A 13,431-nucleotide genomic window follows, 5' to 3' on the forward strand; every position below is an offset into this window, starting at 1 on the left:
TGTCAAAGTTGTTATTTGAGTGCCTCAGCAGCTCAGTTGTGAGAGCATGCTGAGAGAATGCTTTTGCACCCTGAACTGTGCCTGTGTCACACAAACATACAACAACTATGGATCCATTTATGACGATTATTCAGAATAAAGTTTCCCCGGAGAAACAACAAAATGAGAGGGCACCGGGAGATGGCCATGAAATACAGGAGAAATTCAGGAAAAATGAGAGTGTTTCCAGGTATGCATTTCTGTGAAATAAATAACTAAAATTGTTTAAAGTTTAGATTATTAATTAAGATATAAATCTGAGGAAATCTCAGGGATAAGGGCACGGTGAAGACCTGAGCACCGACTATATGCTCTGCTAAACAGGCCTGTCCTGCATTAGAAAAAAGTACGCTAATAGGACAATTGCCAAGCATAAGGGAGAATATATCATAATAAAAATAATAATAACCTTTATGGAGCACTTTTCAAAATCCACATTTCAGAGTGTTTCACAAAGGCAGCAAAATAAAACAGACAGGCTGGAAAGTCATCAGCTTTTAAAAGAAAACAGACTTGTATTTAAAAAAAAAAACAAAAAAACAATACAATATAAACGGCAAGAATATAAGAACATTTTAAGAAACAAAAACGCTTCAAAACAGTTTAAACCTGGGTAAAACCAGGAAAGGCTCTCCAATAAAAATATGTTTATGAAGGGATTCAGAAGAGATCCCCGACTCAGCCGACCTGATTTCCTCTGGCAGATTGTTCCAGAGCCCCGGGGCGCTGACTGAAAATGCTTTATGTTTTCAGACAAAAGACCTCTGTCCGAGGATCTCGAGGTGCATCCTGGGGTAAGAACAGGTCGGTGATATATAAGGGAGCGAGCCCATGAGGAACCTTAAAACTCATCAGTAAAATCTTAAAATCTACTCTAAAATATACCAGATTTTGACATGTATTTTTGGGCCGCATTTGGACCAGATCAGATGGACCAAACAAGACACAAATTTCCATCTCCCGGTACCATCTCACTTTGTTGTTTCTTTCAGAACCTCCCATAATTTGCACAGGCTTCAAACTTTAGCAAGAGTGATCATCACAAACAGATCAGTAATTTGTCTGTCACAGGCACAGTTCAGGGTACAAATAATAAATACCAGGTGCATGATTTGGTGTTTGTTCACATCAGGTTGATGCTATTTTAGCAATAATTCTGACGTATAGCACCTCGTACATGGCCACGAAGTTTAGTGATTAATGTTACACAGCAGTGATTGTACTGCAAAGTGTTTGAAGGATAAGAAGTTGGAAAAGAGATGAGTGACGGTAACCAAACATCTTCTTTATGAAACAGCAGATTATCGAGTAACAGAGCAGTTTAACAAGGTCTGTATTGGTTTGTATGAGCCTGCCGTCATATGAAACAGTTTACTGGATGCCACGTTAGTAGACGATCTTTCAATGTGGACCAGACCACCTCCAAAACTAGTCTCACCATTTGGATCTCAAACGCGTCCTGAGTGTGTTCAGACCTGGACTAAGAGCTGTCCACTGGTGACCAGACCACTCAGGATGCTCAGACCACAACACAGAGCTTCACTTCACATCACAACCAAACAGTTTGACCAAAACAAAGTTTACTGCGATTCCCTTTTGTCCAGAGTAAATGTCCGTTTGTGGTCGGCTGGTCTAAACTTTTATTTTACATTTATTTTACACTCTTATTTCTTGTACCTCACATGCTGCTATATTGTTTTTGATCAACTGTTGGTTTTAACTGTTATCCTATCTTATTATATCTTGTTTTTCCTTTCTTTTAAATGTTTTTAATTCTAATGTTGTACTATTTTACTGGTCGATTGCTGGTCTTAAAGGTGAGGTTAGTCATTTTGGAGAAAAGTGGCTGATATTTGAACCGAACAGCCAAACAAACACACCCCTCCCTTCAGTGCTACAGCTGAAGGGAATCGACTTTTTAACTTCACACAACTTCATTAACTGAGCACTGGGATCTGTGGCATTCGTGGACAGATACATCTGCCAGTCATCTACGTAAAAACGATCATGTCTTTGAATAATGTTCCCAAAGGGAAGCATATATAAAAAAAAGAAGAAAAAGACAGAAGAAAACTGACTTTGTCAAAACAAGAAGCCTATTAAGTATGTGAGATTATTAAAAATGAAAAAATACACAATACAAACAGAAAATTATCTTAAAAGTTCCTAAAATTGCCAAGAAAACCTCTTTCTGATGTAATATTCACAGGAAATAATCAAAATTCATCTAAACTTCTTGCAATTATTGTGTTCACTATTTGGGTTAATTGCACACACTGTGTGTTCTCTTCTGTACTGTTTTTGCTATCTGTTGAATATAATATGAAATATCCATAAAATATGTCAGTTACTCAGGGGTCATCAGTTCATTCAATCATAGAAAAGCGGTCCCTCAAAGAAAAGATTGGGAACTACTGGTCTGTGTGTTACTATAGGTCAGTTATGAGACTATGGGCACCTGGGACAGATGTGTAAATGTGTCATTTTCTGCCCACGGTTCACGCTTCAGACCAGCCTGCTGTACTTCACACAACCTATTATACTGGAGATATACTGCTTGAATTATAGCTTTAGTCTATAAGTCGGCTAAAGTGAAGTTGTTCTTAGACTTCTTTGGATGTTTGAAGCTCTTCAAAGTGCATCTTGCTACAACTTGGCAGGCTACAAAAGCACAAATAGTGCCCTGATCACGTTCACACAGTTACGCATTCACACCTGGAAGCTGCCAAGTCCAACCAAAGCTCCAGAATCACTAATCTAGCATGAGAGCTAAAAACGGCTCGATGAGTTGCACTTACAGCACATGGATAAGATGTAACAAACTGTACTTTGCATTAAACTAAACAGAAAATGGAAATATGTTCTTTATTAGTAAGTAAATAAACACAGCTGGAAAAAGGTGCTGTGGCCAGTGCACCTGCTCTGAGCTTTTCTTGTTGAAAATCTCTAAAATCTTCAGGAAGAAAAAGACAATTACAGAGTGGGACTAGTCACCCCGGTAACCAGAGAAAATGGAGGAAACTGAGTTTTGGTGTGCATCTGGAGATTTATGAGAAATCAGACAGAAAACTCTCATAACAGAGACAGAAAAACAGGTGAGTGCTGTGCTTTTATCACCCTACACATTGTAGGCCCTTTGTTATCTAGTCAATGGTCTGTTTTAGTTCTGTTATATTAGCTTCCTAACTGGTCAGTCTGCAGGATAGATAACTGACTAAAACAGCCCAAATTCATGTGGACCACATTAGACAGGCCTGTTTCTTTAACACCCTCCCCACTAATGTTTAACTCAAGTCGGCGCCAATTCAGAGGACTCAACAAAAGAAGAAGAACAAAAGAAAAAAAAAAACTCGTTGAACTTAGAAGCAATAAAGTTTAACCTGGCTCAGCTTTTGCCACAACATAATACAACTTTATCAAGTTTTCCTGGAGCCCGAATGCAGCATTTTTATGTCAACAGTCATAATCTTCACATCAGAGTCAGCAGAATCAACATCAGGACAAACGAATGTTAAAACACTGAAGCCCTGCACATGTGCTGGTTCTGCTATTTCATGCCTCAGTGTGAAGCGGAGGCAGACACACTTCTCACTGGGAATCTTCTTCTAGAAATTGAAAACAAACATTTGCTTTTGATGGTCAGAAATTTTAAAAACAGAGAACAGAAGAAGCACGGATACCAAAGCAGATGCCACATCTGTTGTGCTGGTTCTTCTGTCATTTTAACACCATATTATTGTCAGTTATGGGTTTTATGCTCGAAGAGTCATCCTGGAAAAAATTACTTATGACCACTGGGCGAGAGTTGAAAATGAAGGCCTGTGGAGAGAAGAAAGTGTCAATGTCGTCAGATTTCTGAAATCCGTCTGCCAGACCGTGACTCCCACAACCTCACTGTGACTGTTAGATGATAAATGGCTTCACGACCGCTTTGTCCTACGAGCTGAAGAGTCTGATGGTCAAATTAAATGAAGAACTATAAGTGCGGTTTCTGCATTCATGTTCATGTTGTCACCCTGTCTGAGGAAGATTACGCAAATTAGACTGATACGAGACATGCAAACGTCGTCTGAGATTAGGATAATAAATATCTGAGAGTGCAATGACTTGATTTTCATTCATGATTTGAGACAGAAATTATTTGGGATTTAATAAATGCAAAAAAAGCACAATATTCACAGGGATGTATTGTCAGAATATGACACAAAAGGTATATAATATTTATGTTGTAATTAATGTGTAATCACCTGAAAATAAAATGTTTTTGTTATCTTAATTAAACCTTTACATCTTATATATTCTTGAGAACAGGGAAAAATCATGCCTCACCCAAAAAAAAACAAAAAAAAAAAAAGAAAAATTATTACCAGGAGCCTTGTCTCACTTCTTGGTTAAAAAATAAATTCGGGAATACTGCTCAAGCATCATTAAACTTTTAATTTTTTGACAAATTCATTAAATAATATTGTTCCCCGCCTCCCACTCAATGTGAGCTCTACGAATGAATAAATGAATCAGATGTATCCTCAGTCATAACATGTACATGTAGCCTTTTTTAAATTAAGGGTAAATAAGAATTATGGTTTAAAAGTGTGTTTTTTAGCATTAGCATTAAGAGGACTTTTAGCAACTTCAAAAAATAAAATGGCTACTCAGTACAACAGTGCTGTGAAATGAAAAAAACTGACACTGTAAGACGTCAACTCACATTGGAAATCTGACGCAGGTGACGTCGACATTTAATTAAAAAAAAAAAATCACTAGGAGGTTCGTTTATTGCACGTTTTAATAACCAAGAGTTTGACTTTTTAAAACATATTTTCCCAGCATAATTGAAGAGTAAAAATCAAAATCCCCTCACAACAAGGTTTTGTCCCAGTTCTCCAGAATGTGTGGTCTACAGAGGGAGCTGGTCCTCATGGAGAACAGAGAGAAAGAGGTTTTTAAAAGGCTGTATACTTTTGTGGCTTCTTACTGAATCTCTGTGGTGTAAAGTTTAGTTTCTTTCCTGCGTCGCTGTTTGTACTTTCAGTAATCTGCCTTATTCCACTCATTAAGCTATACAGTAAAGTTGTGTTAACATAATGTTGAAGAAAACCCAATATTTCCTGATTTAATATATAAAACAATGGGAGGACTTCATCCACTGTACAGCTGCTCAACTAAAGGCGAGCACGTTTCGGTGAAATACCTTCAAGTGGGTGCAAACTCTGTAGTGCTGATGCACACAGTCAGAAAAGCTGCACATGTGGTAGAAAAAAAAAGAGCAAAAGAGTTGCTGAAGTTACCAACAGATATGACTTTCGTGACGTGCCTCTGCCTAAACGGGCCAATAATTAACTTGTCCACTTGGGTATCTTGTTTCCGACACTGCCAATCAGAGCTGGAGCCAATAGCTTAAATACCCCTCACTACTGCAGAGTGATTTGACCCTGCAGTGAATACCGATTGTGCCCTTTTCCCCCCACGTTAGACAAAAGCCAGATGTTAGTGTTTTGATCCAGTGTAAAAGGGGCTTAAGTCTAGTATTGATGTTCTGGTTTGGTCTCTGCATTTTTAAGTGTCACATTAAGGAAAAGGTTAAAAGTTTTTATGCTCGCTTGAGGTGGTTTTTGCCTTTTTTGAAGTAGAGGTAATGTGCTTAATTAGAGATGGAAAGACCTTTTCCAGCTCTAGAAAATATCCCTATTTACTTTGTATTTCACCATTTAAGTTGTATGTTATTGTTGCAACCTCCCCTTCAACTGAATAATGTTTTTCCTGACTGGAGGATCTTGATGCACAAACTTCTAATAATCACATACTTTTAATGGACGGAAACAAGCATTCATTTGCATTTTCTTTTACTTGAAATTTGGATGGAAACCCGAGACTGAACCAGACAGTAAATGTGCCATTAAACCTAAACTCAGAGAGGCTAAAAAGCTCTGTGGAGCAACACAGTTGGTGATAATTCTTTTCTAATTTCAGTCATTTAATCAAACTTAATCTCAAAAACACTGGTTCATGCCTCACTGATGTTTTGTTTGTTTGTTTGTTCATTTTTCCCCCAACATAAAAGATACTAAAATGTCTTCAAAAGCACTCTGTCTGGATGTTCTGGAGCTTTTTTTTTGTGCTTGTTTTGGAGTTGTGTTTTGTTGTCCCTTGGGGCAGTAAGCTGCTGATTTTATTAAAGCCAGAGTTAAAGCCAAACAGATCACTCAGTTGTTGGTTCTGGCAAAGGGAGCTTGAACTCGAAAAACAAAAGTTATGTCATAATTTTCCTGCATCAGGTTCTGGCTAATTTTGTGGTGCTTTTGGGGGAAATGTTCCGCTGCAGTTTCTCTAAACGTGGAACAGTAAATATTGAGATTTACTCCCTGTGGAGTTTGTGGAGAAAGCGGGGACTGTTTGCCTGTTAGTGGTTCTTTGACTGCTAAACAACGGGAAGGTGTAGAGCTGAATGTAAGCGATTTTAACAAAGTATTTGAAGTTATTTTGCAAAATCACGTATCAGACAATTTATTGCTTCTTTCATTTTTAATATCTTTGAAAACATGACCGGAGGTGGACTTTAAATATCTGAGAACAGTGCAGATGCAGATATAATCCACAGCACTGATGATTCATCTTAAGAACATTGTCAAAGTGTGACTGTTTCTCTCTCTAGCCAACACAGAGATGCTTTTATTACCTGCAGAAGTGACTGTAATGCTCTTCCTCCTGGCCTCAGATAGAGAGCCTGCATTACACCAATTCTAATGTCTCTGCAGTGGCTTCCTGTGTGCTTCAGAATTGATTTTAGGATCCTTTTATTGGTTTACAAGACTTTTATAAAAAGTCCTGTTGACAAATTATATTTGCTTTTATCCCGTGAATCCTCGACAAACCCTCAGGTCTCCTGGTAGTGGCCTTTTAATTATCCCCAAAGTTACAACAAAACCCCACCGTGAGGCATCTGTTTATTACTATGATCTACATCTGTGGAACAACCTGTCTGAAGACTGAGGACCCTTCACTAAAACTTTATTTATTTATTGCCTATTTATTTATACATTTTAGTCTGATTGTTGTTAGTTGATATATTATGTTACTTTTCCTATTTATTATAATTATTTATTATTTTGGTCCCTGGATTGTTTTCCTGTTAAAACTTTACCTTTCGTGTACTTTTTATCCACTTTTTAAAGCTTTCATTTATTTATTGATTTTAATTTATTTACCTCATCTTTTCATTTAGAGTTTTTAATCCTGCCTCACATAAGTTAGCGTTTCCTCAGTTCCTCTTTTTAATGACTACTCTTCTTATTTTTGTTCTTTATTTGATTACAAAGTCATTGCTTTGGGTGTGTGGGTGGATATTGTTTTATTGTATGAAGCACATTGGTGCACATTTTGTTTGCATGAAAATTCTGTACAAATAAAGTCTGATTAATTGAATATGAGGGTAAACACAAATAACTGAACAGTTTGGCAACTCTGGGATATTACACCATTACACTGTAATGCATCCTGGGTTTTTTGGAAAACATTTAGAACATATTGAAATATATTTAGAAAATATACAGGCCTACAGTTTACTTTCTTAAAACAAAACTTGTGGCTCCACTGAAAATCTACTGTAATTAATAGACACAAAAGCAGAGCACACACACGTCAGATCTTGTGGGATTTCGCCCCGACAGTTAATGCAGCAGTTGTCGTTGTTAACTTCCTTTTGGCCACTGAATTCATATTTTGTCACCAGCTTTGATAATATCTAAAAAGAAAGAACAAAGATGATGTATGCTTTGGATCCCAGCTGTGAACTCCTTTTTAATCCCTCCTCAAAACTTACTTTTATACGTTTCTTTTTTTGTTTTTTTTAATCAGAGGTCTATTTTTCTGTCCAGGGTGTGTCTCTCTCTCTCTCTCTCTCTCTCTCTCTCTCTCTCTCTCTCTCTCTCTCTCATCACTTGTATTTTGCAAGTTTACGACATTATGTTTTATTGGGTGCATGTTTTATATAGTTTATGTTTCTTATCGCTTTTATTTGAATCTGGACTATTTGATCTTGTGTTGTAAACCACTTTGTAAGTCTTTTGTGCCATACAAAATGAAAAAGTATTTCTATAAAGGCCCCGCACACCATTCAATCATCATACCAGCTGTTTTTACCTGGCTGGAGACTCTGCGTCCCACAAACAGGGCTGAGGCCATTTGGAAAAAATCAAATATCACATGTTGGACCAAATACCTTGATACTGATATTGCAAGTATATTGTAAAGATGACTATTGGTGCTTTCTTGAAATATTAACACAATGAAATTTCTGATGAATAATCATCAGTAATGTGGATATAATGACTCTCAGACAGAAGATGACAGCACTTTACTGTAATTCAGTCTTTAAAACCAGGAAAATATGACACTTATCACATCATATTGTAGATGTAGGAAGTAACAAAGTATATAAGCAGTTTGCAGGTATCTGTACGTTACTTTAGTATTTATTTTTTGACAACTTTTTACTTTTACACCGTACATCTTAACACAAATATTTGTACTTTCAACTCCATGCTTTTCCAAAACAACCCGAACGGATGCAACAATAACAACAAGAAGAGACGATTCCTTGTTGGGCTTCAGTTGGCTTTGCACAGAAAGAGCCTGTAGAAATGTCCTTTAGAGGGTTAATTTTGACTTGAGCCTGAAGTTGAATAAGTACATTTACTTTTACCATTTTTACTTCTTCTACTTGAGTAGAGAATGTCTGTACTTTTGCCACCTGTACATATCATATATAACAATATTTAAAATCCAAAACAATAGACTTATATCACAATATCAGTATAATATCAATATATTACACAGTCCTACCCATTAGCCAGAAAAACAACACACACACACACACACACACACACACACACACACACACACACACATACACACACAGGCTATTAGCAGCTGCTGCTGAAAATGTATTGTACGTATTTTAGCTGCTCTTTATGGTCTGTTTTACGTCGTGTTGCCAAAATGCAGAGGGAAAATTTCCTTTTCATGTAATTTAATGGACAATAAACTTTTATTTTTTCTCATCTTTAAAATTCAATTTAAGTGCAGCCTGAATGAGCAGAGACATAACAGCCAACTGGACCAGCATGCCTGGACCATGATGTTATTTTTTTTTATTATTTTATCAATATGTTTTCTATCATAGCAGCGCACCACATTCACACAGCATCATCTTGTCTTGTTAAAATGCTTTGTAAGGTTTTATATCTAGTTGTAAGTGAAGAACTGTGGCAGCTTTAGCTGTAAAGTCAGGATGATGAATGATCCTGAAGGCTGCGATCACATTTCCAGCTTTCTACTTATTGTTTTTCACATTTAAGTGAGTCAGAGCTTGTTAAATAAAGTCACAAGTTCACTCACTAGATAGACGATCAATTATAAAGTTGAGGAAGTCGAGGGTTCGTGGTTGTTTACTCCCCGTGACACACACTTCACTTCTCATTAGATGACACAAAGTCAGTCTTCTCATGGTGGTTAGACTTTGCTGGTTTGACCCACAGGTTCGTCTTGTGATGACTAATTATCGACTGATTTTTCAGTGCAGGAAATATAAGGCAGAGCAGACACTGAGTGTTTTATTTCCGCTGCAGATGAAAGGTGAAGGATGACATGGCAGCTCCGAGTAGGCAAGAGAGAAAAAAAAGAGGTCTAAATAGACACATTTTTTCCTCGACCCAGCTCGAAGTGCTGTCACTTCAGTATTTAAAGTGGGACTTTTGAAGAGGCAATGACACATTCTTCTTCATTTTGTGAACATTAGTTTGTGGTATCACCACAAACTAATGTTCACAAAATGTAATATATTACTGATTAATACTGAGTTAGTTTGCGGACAATTTTTTTTCTCTCTTCTTCTTGTGTCACCGTTAAACTTCTTGTACAAACCCAAATCCAAAAACGTTGGGACACAGTTGGGACCTTTTTAGCCTGGCTTTCAATCAAACTTTACTATTTTATTTATTTACAGACTATTTATTTATCAATTTTAGTCTGTTTACGGTTTTACTAGTTAGTATATCATTTTATTATTATTCATTTATTATCTTCTGTATTGTTTTCCCTTTTTTGTTTTACTAATTTAAACATATAGCCTCTCTTTTAGAATTTTTAGCATTTTATTTTGTGCTTTTAACTTTATTTATTTCTAGAGTTTTTATTCTTTTGATTGATTTTATTTTATTTTTATCTCTACTTATTTTAGTATTATTTTATTTTGCTTTGGGTGTGTGTGGGAGTGGTATTGAAGCAGTTTGTGTTACCTTTTGTTTATATGAAAAGTTCTATACAAATAAAGTCAGATAGATTGATTGATTGATTGATTGATTGATTGATTGATTGATTGATTTATAAAACATAAATAAAACCGAGTGATGATTTGCTAATACTTTGTGACATATACTTATTTGAAAACAGGTAATATATTCATTGTTTTAGCTCATATACTTATTGATTTTTGTAAATACATACTTCTGAATTTGATGCCAGCAACACATTTCAAACAAGTTGGGAAACAAAAGAGTGGGAACATTGTGGAATGTTAAAAAACACCATATTGACATTAAACAGTAGTGTAAACACAGGTGGAACCAATAATACTAATTAAATGTTGTTCCCTTCAGGTCAAACAGAGTCGGGGTGCTGCTATTGTGCAGCACTACACTAAATGCACTGGGGCCTTATAATTAGAATAATTGGTAACACCTGTGTTTACTCTCTTATTTCATAGCAATATGCCTGCAGTGTGAAAGGTCTGCCAGTCGCAGGTGATGGTCCCGTGATGATAGAGGGACGTCCTCGAAAGGCTCAGTCCTCCTCGAGCAGGGGACAGGATGAGGTTCAGGATCTTACTACATGGGCTTGGGAACACTTTGTAAAACTGTCGTCTGTAAACACAGTTCAGATGATTGCATTCTGATTTTTTAAAGTTTTATACGGCATCCAGACTTTTTTGGAGTCAATGTTCACTAAGTATCACTTGTGGCTGCAGTGGCTGCTCTTCAGCTTAAGTTACTTATGCTCACTTTAAAACTAACTAAAACTTTTTAAATTAAAAACAAACAAAAAGAAAAAACAATGATTTTTCAGTCATCTGCATGTTGGAAGTGACAACTTTACCATGACTGGACTTCCTGTCTCTGCACTGATAATCAGATCAATCATCAAATAAATATAAAACAATGACAAAATAAGTTTAACATACACAAGCATATAGTTTATAATGTCATACCTCTATGTATGTTTAAATAAGGATTAATGGGTGACTTAATATTTTTTTTAAAAATTGACAAATTTTGCCCGCATGGAATTCTGCGTTATTGCAATTATGGACATGTGCAATGCTACTGCAAGAGAAAATACACAAAAAAAGTGAGAAACGTAATGGGGTAAAAACACAAAAGCAGGTTTCAAAAGCAAATACTGAAAGAAGCAGCCATAAAAAGAAAAAGCATGTAGTTTTCTTTCATAAAGTTTCAGGGAAAAGTAATGGCAAGCACATTCATGTTCCCATGAATGTATTAAAGTGACGGTTCACCACAAAATCAATCTGACCTTCAGTGTTATTTATCCGTCTAGAGTGTTTTGGTGAGAGTTGCAGAGTTTTAGGAGATACCGGCGACAGAGATGTCTGCCTTCTCTCCAACATAATGGAACTAAATGCTCAAAACCACTGTTTAAAAAATTCAAAATCAGTTTCTCTTTTAAAAATCACGACCCAGTTACTCAAGATAATCCAGAGATCTTGTTGTGAGCAGTTTCCTGCAGGTAGTTCCAGTAGATTCCGCTGCAGACAGAAAGTCCCTACATGAATCTGCATGATTTCTGTAAAGTTCTTGAGTTTTTAAAATGTATTCTTTGGCACTTTGAGCACCTCATGACTAGTGTCATCTAGATCTGTTATATTGGAGAGAAGGCAGACATCTCTACAGCTGATACATCCAAAACTCACTCCAGTAAAAGGAAAAATATGTCATTCTAATTTGGGGGTGAACTGTCCCTTTAAGGAGCGTGCTCCCATGATGTCAATAAAACTTATTTCTGTGTGTTTTTTGTTTGATTGGTAATTCCAGTGTGAGACTGTGCCATCACTGATCACGCTGTATTTTCATCTGTGTACAGGTCCGCTGTCACCTGTTATATATTTTCAGTTTTTATAAGCATGAAGGTGGTGCTCTGCCACCAATTATGTTTTCATCTGTTTTGGTGCCCCAGCTCCAGATTTTGTTAAGTAGGCTTGTCCATCATTTTCTTGGCCTTGCCTATTATGACTCCTCTTCTATATCAAAGCAGTCTGTTTTCCAATAATCACATCATTTCGGCAGCACCACGCAGGGCATTTCACTGTTGCGGCTCATTTTAAACCTGCAAGCTTTTACTTCTTTCATTCACTGCCGCTATTAAGTTATATAGCGTCTGATTGTGATGGGGAGGGCCCACTTTGATTGTCTTGCACTGGGGCCTGGAGCTGACAGTGGCAAATCAAGAAAACATCTTCATCAATTTGACAACACACGCACAGCCTTAAGAAAACACGCTGCAGATACAGACAGCTCTGGAACAGAAGATGTTGTTTCTTCTGGACAAAATTGCCGTTTCACATTTGTGCTACATGAATGTGAAATGGTGGAAACTTCTGATCAGCTGTTGTCCAATGCTTTAACAGCATAAAGGAAATCAAGTTGAGAGTAAAGCATTATGTGTGTTGGGCATCTTGCCTCTGGAGGCTAACCTGCCCCCGCGATTGTCTTCCTGGGAGAGATTAACCCTCGTAACAGGAAACAGGACGGTACCGAGGCACAGAGCAGAGAAAATTGGCTTCAAAGAGCAGAGACATCAGCTGGATAGGATAGTTTCCCTTGAGCAGCTTATTCACAGATTTAGTAAAAGTTTAAATGCTGTCAGAAAGATCTGGGGCCCATATTTCAAAATGATAGGTGGAGAGCATCAGCATGGCAAGTAATGCTCATACTGATGTCCCATCCCTGTTCTCTGTGAATGAGCAAGATGTGTTGTGTTGTATGTATGTTTTTTATATGTATATGTAATTTTGTAAATTTGTAATGTGTGCTGAAATATTTAAAAAGCAATAAAAAGTTTAAGCAGAAAAAGAAAGTAAGTGCTGTTAAGATAAATGATACCAGCCTCATAATAAAGTCCCTAATTGTCTGTGTATAAATAACATGTTTGTATAATTTTAGTGTTAATCAGAGTTGTAATCTGAAACGTGTAAAATTGAGGTCACTTTCTAGATCTACACCGTTCCAAATTTAAAAAAAAATGCAGGGAGTTTGTTAAATTATTAGCATCAGTATTACTTCTTTTAGCTAAATTACATATTCTTATTCCGTCTTTATTAAC

The sequence above is a fragment of the Lutjanus erythropterus genome, chromosome 2 (genome assembly GCF_056507025.1).
Source record: "Lutjanus erythropterus isolate fLutEry1 chromosome 2, fLutEry1.hap2, whole genome shotgun sequence".
Taxonomy (NCBI): domain Eukaryota; kingdom Metazoa; phylum Chordata; class Actinopteri; order Lutjaniformes; family Lutjanidae; genus Lutjanus; species Lutjanus erythropterus.